This window comes from Apodemus sylvaticus, chromosome 3, assembly GCF_947179515.1.
Source record: "Apodemus sylvaticus chromosome 3, mApoSyl1.1, whole genome shotgun sequence".
Lineage (NCBI taxonomy): Eukaryota > Metazoa > Chordata > Mammalia > Rodentia > Muridae > Apodemus > Apodemus sylvaticus.
In genome coordinates this window covers 96,528,111-96,542,460 of record NC_067474.1, presented here as the reverse complement: position 1 = coordinate 96,542,460, position 14,350 = coordinate 96,528,111, and the positions used below count along the sequence as shown (strand labels likewise).

Below are 14,350 nucleotides of genomic sequence, written 5' to 3'. Positions count from 1 at the left end.
CACTGCCACCTTCTGGACAAATCAGCACACGCACAGCAAATACAAAGAAGCTCCAGTATTTAGCCTTATGAATTCTGCACTCAAGTTTGCATTTGAGATAAAGTTCTCACTTTTCATCAGTCAGATGAGTAAGAAGAGTTTTCATTATACAGAAGCATTTTCTAACATTTCGTGTGTTTGGGTAGGTTTTTAAATCTTTTTTCCCCCTGCTATCATATATTTAACAAATACTATAAAACTACCTTACACCGTTTTGGGATTTGGCTCAGTGTGTAAAGAGCTTACCATGCAGGCAGAAGGACCTGAGTCTGGATCCCCAGCACCCATGTGAAAACCAGGCACATGCTGGGGGTGGGAATGGGCAGAGTCCTGGGCCTCTCTGGACACCCAGTTTAACCAATCCAGAGAGAGCTCTGAATTCAGTGAGAGATCCTAACCCAAAACTTGTGGGGTGGGGGGAACAAAGGAAGATGAACAAAGGAAGACCCTGGCTTCCAGACCCCTGTGCAAACATGTGTGCACATGTAAACACACAGCCATCTCTCGTGTGCACGTGAAAACACGTGTGCACATGTAAATACACAGCCATCTCTCATGTGCATGTGCAAACACGTGTGCACATGCAAACACACAGCCATCTCTCGTGTGCACGTGCAAACACGTGTGCACATGCAAACACACAGCCATCTCTCGTGTGCACATGCAAACACGTGTGCACATGCAAACACACAGCCATCTCTCTCACACACACAAATATACAAAGATCATATACACACATACACACAATCTAACAGCCACATGACAGAGGTTTTATGAAAGAAGCACAGAAGCACACATCGAGAATGGTGTTAAGTATAAAAAATAAGATTAACAGCCAAATGAATCAACTGGTATGTCTTGTTCTGTCTGAACACCTCGGCTGTAACACTACAGGTCATCCCTGTAATCTCAGCACACCACGGCACAAGTGCCAGGCCAGCCTGGGCTACATAGCAAATTGAAGATCAACCTGGACTACACAGCAAGACCCTGATCCAATCAATCAATCAATCAATCAATCAATCATTAGTCAATGAAATAAATAAACTGTCCATTTTTCTATTCTACTTGGGCAACCTGTAAAACTGTTAGAATTATTTACTACTATATAAAATCAGTTAGATGCGAAATATAGGCATCTCACGGATTGTCATACACTGTAGGGTTTTTTTGCTTAAGCCAGCAAACACCCATAAACAAAGACATTTCTAGTTGTTCATACTAGTATATTGGTGTAAATAAGAGTCCCTGTCTTCCCAAGCTAGCCCTGAGGTTTTCCTGTCTGTCCGTGAATGTAAGCAGATGTGCAGCAAGCACAGTAGGGTGTGTCTCACAGGAGGGCACTCTGTGCTCCCTGCAGGTCTCATTCACCGTGTGTGCTTTATGTCTGACAGGATCTTCCAGTCTTCTGTAGGGATGAGAACTCAACTGCACAAAGTAAACTCTGTTTTACAAGTATCACTGCTTCCGGTTGTAACTTTCTTAGGCATGTGTACCTTCCTTCTTCCTTTTCTGTCACCAGTGATCGCTCAGATAAAAGAAAACATTAATGTGGATTAAGGTACTGAGAATTTATCAACATCAAACCACTGGTGTTTTGCCTTCTACCCTTCTGAACCATAGTCAATAGATCTAAATATTTTACTGCACCCTGGCCAATTCATTGTTTGATGTTTAAAAACTCACCCAGAATCAAAGAAAATTTATTAAATTTGAGCCCCCAAATGAGATGCTATTAGCTTTGAAAGTCAGGTTTAACTGTGGTATTGATGATTCTCTTTTTTCTGTGACAAAATCCACTAGGGGATTCCTGGATGTCAAAGTACAAAAGCAGATTGCTAATATGGGCACGGAGGGGGTAACAGCTCAACGCAGGTGCAACTCACGACAGTGCCGGCACGGGGCATCTTTAACGCCAGTGGCACTGGGTACGTGCCTGCCCCCACGAAGGCTTGACACACAATGAGCAGAGAGTCCCGTCCCACAGTCTTGAACACTTCCAACCCACCCACCCCCAGCCTGTGCTTTAATGCCTGGGCGCTACCAATCCTGACAGTGTACAGGCACTGGGCTAACATGCTTGGCCTCACTCGTATGTTAAGTACTTATAATTCATTAAAAGTACTATGTTGAAAGTTGACAGTGCCACCAAGATATGGTGACCAGGACAAACCAGACACTGCATCACAGGTAGCTCCACTCTACAATTCTGAAAGAGTTTTCCCCGGTTTTAAACTATACTGAAACTTGGAAAGGTCTCTAAAAAATGTTCTTCAAATGGCTGTAGGAAGTTTTTAGAAAAATCTTGAAAAAGGATTGTGTAGGATTTCTTTTATCTTAGTGGATAAAGAGAGAAAACCATCAAGCTGAGAGCATATGAATAACTAGCACCAGGACGGGCAAAAGAAATGGCAATGCTGCAAAGAGCTGCCGTGGGGGGCAGCAAGGGAGAGAGGACGCCGGGTCAGGGATGGCGCAGAGAATGGTGCTGCTGAGGCTGTGACTGAGGCTGTGGCTGAGGCTGGGACTGAGGCTGGGACTGAGGCTGGGACTGAGGCTGTGACTGAGGCTGTGACTGAGGCTGTGGCTGAGGCTGGGACTGAGGCTGGGACTGAGGCTGTGGCTGAGGCTGTGACTGAGGCTGTGGCTGAGGCTGGGACTGAGGCTGTAACTGAGGCTGTGACTGAGGCTGTGACTGAGGCTGTGGCTGAGGCTGTGACTGAGGCTGTGACTGAGGCTGTGACTGAGGCTGTGACTGAGGCTGTGACTGAGGCTGTGGCTGAGGCTGGGACTGAGGCTGTGGCTGTGGCTGTGACTGAGGCTGTGACTGTGGCTGTGACTGAGGCTGTGACTGAGGCTATGGCTGAGGCTGAGGCTGTGGCTGTGACTGAGGCTGTGACTGAGGCTGAGGCTGTGGCTGAGGCTGTGGCTGTGACTGTGGCTGTGGCTGAGGCTGTGACTGAGGCTGTGACTGAGGCTGTGACTGAGGCTGTGGCTGAGGCTGTGACTGAGGCTGAGGCTGTGGCTGTGGCTGAGGCTGTGACTGAGGCTGGGACTGAGGCTGGGACTGAGGCTGTGACTGAGGCTGTGACTGTGGCTGTGACTGAGGCTGTGGCTGAGGCTGTGACTGAGGCTGTGACTGAGGCTGTGGCTGAGGCTGTGGCTGTGACTGAGGCTGTGACTGAGGCTGTGACTGAGGCTGTGACTGAGGCTGTGACTGAGGCTGTGGCTGAGGCTGTGACTGAGGCTGTGGCTGAGGCTGTGACTGAGGCTGTGGCTGAGGCTGTGACTGAGGCTGTGACTGAGGCTGTGACTGTGGCTGTGACTGAGGCTGAGGCTGTGGCTGTGGCTGAGGCTGTGACTGAGGCTGGGACTGAGGCTGGGACTGAGGCTGGGACTGAGGCTGTGACTGAGGCTGTGACTGTGGCTGTGACTGTGGCTGTGGCTGAGGCTGTGACTGAGGCTGTGACTGAGGCTGTGGCTGAGGCTGTGGCTGAGGCTGTGGCTGAGGCTGTGGCTGAGGCTGTGACTGAGGCTGTGACTGAGGCTGTGACTGAGGCTGTGGCTGAGGCTGTGGCTGAGGCTGTGGCTGTGGCTGTGGCTGAGGCTGTGACTGTGGCTGTGACTGAGGCTGTGGCTGAGGCTGAGGCTGTGGCTGAGGCTGTGACTGAGGCTGTGACTGAGGCTGTGACTGAGGCTGTGGCTGAGGCTGTGACTGAGGCTGTGACTGAGGCTGTGGCTGAGGCTGTGGCTGAGGCTGTGACTGAGGCTGTGACTGAGGCTGTGACTGAGGCTGTGGCTGAGGCTGTGACTGAGGCTGAGGCTGTGGCTGTGGCTGAGGCTGTGACTGAGGCTGTGACTGTGACTGAGGCTGGGACTGAGGCTGTGACTGAGGCTGAGGCTGTGGCTGAGGCTGAGGCTGTGGCTGAGGCTGTGACTGTGGCTGTGACTGAGGCTGTGGCTGAGGCTGTGGCTGAGGCTGAGGCTGTGGCTGAGGCTGTGGCTGAGGCTGTGACTGAGGCTGTGGCTGAGGCTGTGACTGAGGCTGTGGCTGTGACTGAGGCTGTGGCTGAGGCTGTGACTGAGGCTGTGGCTGTGACTGTGGCTGTGACTGAGGCTGTGGCTGAGGCTGTGACTGAGGCTGTGACTGAGGCTGTGGCTGAGGCTGTGACTGAGGCTGTGACTGAGGCTGAGGCTGAGGCTGTGACTGTGGCTGTGACTGAGGCTGGGACTGAGGCTGTGACTGAGGCTGAGGCTGTGGCTGAGGCTGAGGCTGTGGCTGAGGCTGTGACTGTGGCTGTGACTGAGGCTGTGGCTGAGGCTGTGGCTAAGGCTGAGGCTGTGACTGAGGCTGTGGCTGAGGCTGTGACTGAGGCTGTGGCTGTGACTGAGGCTGTGGCTGAGGCTGTGACTGAGGCTGTGGCTGTGACTGTGGCTGTGACTGAGGCTGTGGCTGAGGCTGTGACTGAGGCTGTGACTGAGGCTGTGGCTGTGGCTGTGACTGAGGCTGTGACTGAGGCTGTGGCTGTGGCTGTGGCTGTGACTGAGGCTGTGACTGAGGCTGTGACTGAGGCTGTGGCTGAGGCTGTGGCTGAGGCTGTGGCTGAGGCTGTGGCTGTGGCTGTGGCTGAGGCTGTGGCTGTGGCTGAGGCTGTGACTGAGGCTGTGGCTGTGGCTGTGGCTGTGGCTGAGGCTGTGGCTGAGGCTGTGGCTGAGGCTGTGACTGAGGCTGTGGCTGAGGCTGAGGCTGTGGCTGAGGCTGTGACTGAGGCTGTGACTGAGGCTGTGGCTGTGGCTGTGACTGAGGCTGTGGCTGAGGCTGTGACTGAGGCTGTGGCTGAGGCTGTGACTGAGGCTGTGGCTGAGGCTGTGGCTGAGGCTGTGACTGAGGCTGTGACTGAGGCTGTGGCTGAGGCTGTGACTGAGGCTGTGTCTGAGGCTGTAGCTGAGGCTGTGTGAACGTCTGGGTATGGAAAGAATCAACTCACAGAACAGCCAGAGAGGACTCTCACCTGCTCTACTCCCCAGGGGAACAAAGAGACTCAACACCAAGTGACTAAGAGACTTTTTCAATGTATTAATGTGGGAATTTCCTTAGAAATATGTGCACTGGTCACAAAATTACTCTCTTCTAGAAACAGAATCTAAAGAAAATTCCTAACTACTGAAACTTTTGAAATAAAATTAGAAAAATAAAACTTTTTTCTCGAAGGCATTCACTTTTTAAGGTCATATGTTAATATAAATTGGAATACAAAAACTGGTCACATGTCCATAGATTAAATTATAACCTCAAAATGGGCAGTGGTAGTTGACGCCTTTCATCACAGAACTTGGAAGTCAGAGGCAGGAGATCACTGAGTTCTGGGGTAGCCTGGTCAACAGAGTAAGACAGGAATGGCTACACAGAGAAACCATGTCTCAAAAAAAAAATCCCAGACAGAGAGACAGACAGACAGAGAGACAGACACATATATACATACATAGGTAGATATATAGATAGGCAAATAGGCAGATGTAATTTCAAGTCAGTCTTGAATTCAACTTCATTGATTGTGCTATGATTACAACTATATCCCTTTTCATACTTACTACATGCATATAAGATGTATTCTGCTTCAAACTGCTTAGTGATTCATTTTTAGTTAATTTAATTATTTAGTTTAATTAATGATCAGTGAATATCTTATTTTACATATTACATAAACATTATAAAAGTTTTATTTTTAATATTTTTAAAGATTTGATTTATTTCATTTTAAGTATGTATTTGTGTGTCTGAGCACATGTGGGTGTAGGTACTCACAGAGTCCACAGAAGATATTCCGAAGGGCCTCCTGACCTGGTCCTCTACAGGAGCCATATGAGCTCTGAGTACTGAGCTATCGCTCCAGCTCCCAAGTCTCTCAGTATGTTTTAAAAAAATAAAAGAAAGAAGCTACATTACTTCTGCTCTGGAATTTTAATTTCTAGAGAGAGAAATTTACCTTTTTCTCTTACTGCTGACCTTTAAAAAGTAAGTATTTCCAACAGGTAAGTCATAAGGCACAAGAGACAAAGAAACAGAACACTAAAAACTCAAGAGACTGTCATGAAAAACTGTCTCTATGTGACTGTCTTTTAAACTATTATACTAATTTGCTTCTATTCGCGGCCTCATAGATTCACAGGTCTATTCTATTTCAGCTCTTCGGGCAACTGTTTGATGCAAACCATCAATGTGCTTTCTAACCTCCTTCACTTATATCTTAATACAAAAAAACTGATTCTTCCAGATATTACCAACTATAGGACTGGTCATTTCTAGAAAATTACTTAGCTCATCAATTATCATACACAGCCCTAAATCCTTCTGGACTCCATATATACTGTAATGGCTAGTTTTATGTCAACTTGACTCAAGCTAGAGACATCTGGGGAAAGAATGAAAAGTGTCTCAATAAAATCTGACAGCAGGCAAGCCTGTGGACTATTGCTTGACCAGTAATTGATATGGGCGGGCCCAGTCCACTGTGGGTGGTGCTAAACCCTAGGTCCGAGGACTGGGCAAGTTAAAGGAGCAATCCAGTATGAAGTGTTCTCCCAAGACCTCTGCTTCAGTCCCTGCCTCTGGTTTCCTACCTTGGCTTCTTTCAATGGACTGTAACCTAGGTTATATAAGTCAAATTATCCCCCACAGCCCTTCCCCGCCTGCCCAAAATGCTTTTGTTCATGATATCTTACCATGGTCATAGAAAGCCAAAAACAAGCCAGAAAAATAAAATATTACAAATAAGAACTAAAATAAACAAACTAACTAAAATAGACAAGACCATACATAAGATGTCTAGAGATACTCTGCATCCTGAATGTCTGGTAAAAGAAACTAGTATTAGGATTTTTTCCCTCTTTTTTAATTTATTACATTCTTTTTTTTAATTTATCACAAAGTATTGGGTAATACTTGGTTGCAGAACATTATGGGTCTCATTTCCATTTCTTTAAATTTTTTATTTATTTTAATTTTTATTTATTCTTAAAATCTGCCTGAAACTTTATTTTAATATATTATGACCTACATTGCTTCAAAATAAACCTTTTACTACAGTATTTCCAATATACATTCACACAGTTATAATTAATCTACAATCTTAGCATCATCATGTCCAAGGAAAATGTATCTTCCAGACACAACAGGACTTACACACATATAAATTCACAGAGTCTGTGATCACATACACAGGAACTATAAAAGTTCAAAGTAAACAAAATCCCACTGTGGAGAAGGAGATGTGGACACACACACATACACACACACACACACACACACACACACACACACACACACACCTTATCTCTCAGTATTATAACAAGTACAGACTTTTTTAAGTCACAAAGGAGGAGGTGAGAAACCAGCCTTGACCTGCAATTTGCAAAGCTAAATAAACAGCTTATCAAGAAGATGTTTGTGTGATTCCTCAGAAAAATAGACATAATACTAGCAGCGGACCCAGCTATACCATTCCTGGGTATATACCCAGAAGATGCTCCTACATGTAATAAGGACACATGCTCTACTATGTTCATAGCTGCCTTATTTATAATAGCCAGAAGATGGAAAGAACCCAGATGCCCCTCAAGAGAGTAATGGATACAGAAACTATGGTATACACCATGGAGTACTACTATTCAGCTACTAAAAACAATGAATTCATGAAATTCTTGGGCAAATGGATGGAACTAGAAAGTGTCATCCTGAGCTAGGCAACCCAATCACAAAAGAACACACATGGTATGCACTCATTAATAAGTGGATGTTAGACCAAAAGCTAGAAATAAACAAGTTACAATTCACCAAGCTCAAGAAGAAGGAGGACTTAAGTGAGGGTGCTTCGGTTCGTCTAAGAAAGGGAACAAAATAGTCACAGGAGCAATAAGGGAGACAATGTGTGGAGCAGAGACTGAAGTAAAGGCCACCCAGAGACTGCCCTACCTGGGGATTCATCAACAAACCCTGACACGTGTGCCCCCCCACACACACACATTATTCTGAAAGAAAAATGTGAAATACTTTACACAATGGTCACAATTCCTAAACCATGATGTCCCAAGAGGCAAACAGTCCCCTGACCCATACCTACTTTAAGATCTTGGCAATCTCTCAGTACTATAACAAGTACAGACATTTTTAAGTCAAAAGGAGGAGGTGAGAAACCAGCCTTGACCTGCAACTTGCAAAGCCAGAACTCTCCAATTACCAGCTGTTGTCACCAGAAATGAGGCAAAATCAGCACAAAAGCTATCTCCACTGTACAGCTACACCCCAGCTCAACCACTCCACAGCACAGCTGTACCCCAGTCTACCCACTCCACAGCACAGCTGCACCCCAGCTCAACCACTCCACAACACAGCTGCACCCCAGTCTAACCACTCCACAGCACAGCTGCACCCCAGCACAACCACTCCACAGCACAGCTGCACCCCAGTCTAACCACTCCACAGCATAGCTGCACTCCAGCACAACCACTCCACAGCACAGCTGCACCCCAGCCTAACCACTCCACAGCATAGCTGCACCCCAGTCTACCCACTCCACAGCACAGCTGCACCCCAGCCTAACCACTCCACAGCATAGCTGCACCCCAGTCTAACCACTCCACAGCACAGCTGCACCCCAGTCTAACCACTCCACAGCATAGCTGCACCCCAGCCTAACCGTTACTCCACAGCACAGTTGCACCCCAGCACAACCACTCCACAGCACAGCTGCACCCCAGCTCAACCACTCCACAGCACAGCTGCACCCCAGCACAACCACCATCCAATACAGCTGCATCCCAGCACAACCATCTACTACTGTACAGCTACATAGCTACATCCCAGGTACAGATATAAATAACTGATCTCTTGAATCAACCCGTCAAGCTGGCCACATCCTGAATAACTGAATATTCAAATCAAGTTATCAAAATGGACAGTCGGGTGACTTAATCAGTTATATTTTACACAGCTACTAGGCAGCAAGAAAATCTTTAGGCTGGCAGGCCATGCTCCCACAAACAGATTACCATGGTTTCAGGCTATTTAAACAAGCATAAAAACCCAAACTTGAAAATAGACAAATATGTTTACAAGTTGTTAAAGGCTTCCACAAAGAGATTTCTTTCCTCAGAATAAATTGTTTAAAAAGAGAGAGAGAGAGAGAGAGAGAGAGAGAGAGAGAGAGAGAGAGAGAGAGAGAGAGAGAGCCGTGAGCACTGCTAAGCTATGTGAGTGGCACTTTGCAGTCTTGCTCTGGCTGTCCAGGTTCTACGTCCTGGCATGGCATGCCATTTCTAGCTCTGCTGGGTCAGAGTGACACCGAGCAACATGAATGGCAACATGCAAGAACGGTATGGACAGGGCTGTCAACGCCGCGCCGGCTGCGCTAACACCTGTGCACCTTTCAGCTGATCCTTAGGAAACAGGTTCTTAAAAAAATGAGGCTACCGAGTTCAAAGATCCTAAGTAACATGTAGAGAGTCATTGCTGAGCCACTAATGACTGGCTTTTTAGAGGCAACTTTTAAAGTGCAATCAGTTCCATAAGTAAAAAATGATCTCATGGTCTTTTCATTCCTTTTAATTTCCTGACAGACAAATCTAAAAGATAATATTGCATCATAATGTATCCTGGTCAGCACTTTCGTGAGAGCATTATACAATCGCACTGAAAGGCCGGGGCATGCAGTGTTTTCTTCAGCCATGTCTGGACTTGCTCCCTTTTAGTCCCCAGTATACCCTACACAGACCTGAGAGTCTATTTAGCACAGTCATTAGCCGCATAGTCAAACTGGTCACTACCTGTACAGTTAACATGCTTCTTTCCTAGAGCTACTCTGGCCCTTGTCTCTAGGCTTTTTCCATTAGCTATTGATTAGGCAAAGTAAATGCAGATGTTATTTTTAGCAGTCAAATAAACAAAATAGATGGCAGTACCATCAAGACTTAGAGTGGATTATGGAAATAGCTTTTGTTCTGTTTAGAGACTACATGATGGTGAAGTTTGACTCATTCAGCGAACATCTGTTAAGTACCAGGACGGTGATGGATGCTGTGGATATAGAAGTCGGGAGATACAAGTCCATCCCTCAATGGCTTCCCGCCCCAGTGGCATAATTAATCTCTCCGAGTGTGTTTTCCAGCCTCCCATTTATCCACAGCGGTTCCTTCTCCTCGCAGTTGCGCTCCCACCTTTGCTCTCTGCCAGAATATTATGCTAATCAATCTTAAACCTTTATCTAGCCCTGATTTCCCCTAAGGTTCAAAAACATGTCCTGCTGGTTATTCCACATTACTAAACCAAGAAGTTGAAAAGTGAAACTCCCTTTCCCCCTTCAAGGCAGATACATGCGATTACATGGGCCCTCCCACCGCACAGGCCATCCCTCCCAGACCTCTGCACCCCAATGTGCCATTTTACTAGGTTTTGTATCTTCTGCTCTGGTATCACCAACAATCAACAACCTGATCCCCCAGCACTCATCTAGCCTAGGGGTATGGCCTCCAAACAGGACAACTCTACTCACAGACTCAGCTCTTAACCAGGACTCCATCAAGCGCTGTCTCTTACCCTGCCCTGCATGTGATATACAATGAAAATATCTGGCTGTTTATGCTTTTATAAACTTGCTTACCTCAGTATGTCTTTTTCATTTTCTTCACACCACAGGGACCCATCAACCAACACACATACGAATCCTCTAACAAGTCTTCAGGAAACCCCTGGGATTGCTAAGTATGCCCCACATTTGAAAAACTATATGGATATACAAGACCACATTTATGGATGTGCATTTATCGAGGAATGCTGGAATTAGCGAGATACTATGATTGGTGTATGGCTGAACTAAATCAAATTGATGGACTTGGGAGACGCTCAGAAGAAGAAAATAATATGAAAAAGGATGAAGATAATGTACAGAACTTATGGAGCACCACAGAGAGAAAGAGAGACAGAGACAGACAGACAGACAGAGACAGACAGAGAAAAATATGAGAGCAAACAAAGAGACTAGGGAGCAAGAGCATCCAAAAAGTCTGAAGTTATTTCAAACTGTAATGTAATAGATGGGAGCAGTGATGATCATATCTCATTGTATACCTGTACAAAATTATCAGACATGAAGGAAAAATACTTTAAGGGTATAATGGTAGACAGAGACATCCTGAGCAAGGAAGGCAAACACTCAACAAAAATGGAGAGATCAAATAAATCCACAATGAAGCATGTTATAACTAATCACCCAAATCAGGGAGAATGTTAAAAGCATCAAGAGGAAAATGACTTGTCATAAACAAGGCAATGTCTGCTAAACTAGCAGCACGTTTTTCATTCAGAACCCTATGGGCCACGAGGGAACAGAATAATATCTTCAAAATACCAACCTAGATTATTATCCTTGGCAAAAATGCCATCTGAAAATCATAAAGACACAAAGACCTCCCTGGCAAACAAAAGCTCAGAGAGTTCATCACCACTAGACGTACAGTAAGCGCTTTTAAAAGTTCTTCAAAGAGAAACAAAATAATGCCAGAGAGACGGCTCAGCAGGTGAACTCATTCGGTGCTCATACAGAGGGTGTGGGTCCAGTTCCCAGCACCCCATGGAGGCTCACAGATATTAGTAGGCATGCACATGGGGCCCAGCATATATGCAGGCAAAATAATCATGCATATAAAGTAAGTAAATCTAAAAGGAAGTTCAAGTTCTTTTTAGAAAAAATACTAAAATAGCCCAGGAACATATAAAATTTATAAGCAAAGAAAAAATATATAATCAAATAGAGAACTATGTTTCATTCTGATCTTAGTGAAAAACATTTACTATTCAATGTAAAAGTTAAAACAAAATTCTTTAAAATAGCCATAACGAAGAAATGTTACTTAACTCCTAAAAAGAGAAGTTAATTTTAACATTAATATAAAATGGGGTAAGGAAAAATAAACATGTGAAATTTTTGTATGCAAATAAGGTATCATTGGCTCTTAATTATATATAAGTTCAATAGTAATAATAATATAATAGTAATGACCAAAATATCTGTGTTGGTTTGATTGAGAATGGCCCTCAGAGACTAGTGTTTGAATACTTGATCACCAGTTGGTGGAAATGTTAAGGAAGGATTAGGAATTTTGGCTCTTTTGAAGGTATCTCTGGGGATGAGCTTTGAGGTTTCAAAAGACATGAGCCTTCTGCTGCAGCCATGGCTGCCTCCTGCTGTGGTTTAGGATGCGCTCTCAGCTGTTCCTGACACCGTCCATGCCTTTGCTGCTCCGCCGTCATGGACTCTAACCCTCTGGAGCCAATTAAACTATGTAATTCTTTTATAAGTTGCCTGACTCATGGTGTTTTATCACAGCAATAGGAAAATAACTAGTACAGTTCCCATACAAATTACTCCAAAAAAGGACAAAATAATCAAAATATATTAAAAAATAAACACAAAAACAAAGAAAGAAAGCAAGAGAGAAAATAGAAATAAATTACACAGCAAAAACATAATTAACGATATGATAATAACAAATCTTTTCTTATCAGTAATTCATTTCAAGTATAAATGAATTAAACTTTCCAATCAAAGTTGCTTAATGGAATAAAAACAGGATACAGCATATTCTACTTACAAGGACTCACTTTAGATTTAAGCGTGCCTGAAGACTGAATATGGAAAAATAGAAAAAGTGCACAAATAGTAAACAAAATAATGTAACTGGATATTTCATAAAATAAACTGTAAGTCAAACACTCAGATGAGATAACACAGGAACTAATATGAATCCATGCATCAAAGATTAATAGATATAAATATACACATACATTTAATATCAAAGTACTTACAAAACAAGCACTGACAAAGCTAAGTATAAAAATGCTTATAATGCAATGCAATATAAGACCACACTACCTCACAATGACTAGAACAAGCAGATGATTAATAAAGAAATGACAAATAAGAACGCCACCATAGACACACTGACCCAACAAACACAGGCAGAACATACCCAAACAGCAGCAGACACACATTCTTCTCAAATACACATTGTCTAAAATATATCACACCAGGTCACAAACTACTCTTAAGAAATTTGAGAATATTAAAATCATAGCACATGACTTTCTCTTAGAAGAAACCTCAGAATGTTTAATGATCTCATTGCATCACAGTACACAAGCTCCACACAACTAAAGGAGCAATCAACAGAATAAAAAAGCAATCTGTGGCTTGTGGGAAATAATCATAAACCTGGAATCTGTTAAGGGGTTAATTTCTAAAATACAAACTTGATGGCAAATGAAATAATCTAACTTAATGACCTGATTTAACTGTAGGCCAATGATTTGAAAAGACATAAAAATAGCCAACAGACATTTGAAGAGGTAGGTGCTCAATGTCAGTGATGGGGAAAGTTTTAAAGTTGCAACTGTAGAGGATTTCCTCAAAAAAACTGTAGAGAATTTTCCTCAAAAATTAAAAAGAGAACTGCTATATGATCCAACAACCCCAGTTCAGAGCATTTATCAAAAGAATGGAAGTCAGAATCTCTTAAGAAATATTTACACTCCAGTGTTCATTTTAGCACAATTTACAATAGGCAAGCTGTGTAAGCAAATGAAAGTTGTCTCAACAAATGAGTGAAAAAGAAAATGTCATATCCGCACATCAGAATACCATCCAGGCTTTAAAAAGAAGTTTATCACACAGCGGGCAGCTCACAAGGTGACAAACCCTCCACAGCATCCCATGGTGTGAGGTGTGAAACAATGTAAACTCACAAAGGTAGAACAGTGGCTAACCAGTTTATCCCAGTTTAGCCTCTGTCAACTTGGCATAATCTAGTCATTGGCAAAGAGAAAAATCTCAGGCAAGAAAATGCCTCCCTATCAACCAGACCTGCCTATAACCAAGTCTTTGGAGCATTTTCTTGATTAATGATTAATGCAGGAAGGCCTGGCTAGGACGGTCTATCCTACTGTAGGCAGCATCAACCCTGGGCAGATGCTCCTGAGCTGTATAAGAAAGCAAATAGCGCAAGCCATGAGGAGCAGGCCACAGAGTAATGCCCCTCCATGGGGTCTGTTTTAGTTCCTGTCTCCAGGTCCCTGACTTGAGTTCCTTCCCCGACTTCCCTTTATGATGGACTATGACTGGGACATGTAAGCTGAAATAAACTCTTTCCTCCCCAAGCTGCTTTTGTTGTCATGGTGTGTATCACAGCAATAAAAAATGTAACTAAGAAAGAAAATAGTAGCAGGCTGTGAAGCATTGCTGTGACAGACCTAACCATGTTC

The 14,350-nt window shown here is 44.1% G+C and overlaps 1 protein-coding gene across 1 annotated transcript in view; it reads right to left on the bottom strand.

Moving 5' to 3' along the window:
* Ccdc171 (coiled-coil domain containing 171) overlaps positions 1-14,350 on the bottom strand; it is a 338,028-nt gene that overhangs the window by 88,196 nt on the left and 235,482 nt on the right. The gene's annotated exons all lie outside the window — the stretch shown is intronic.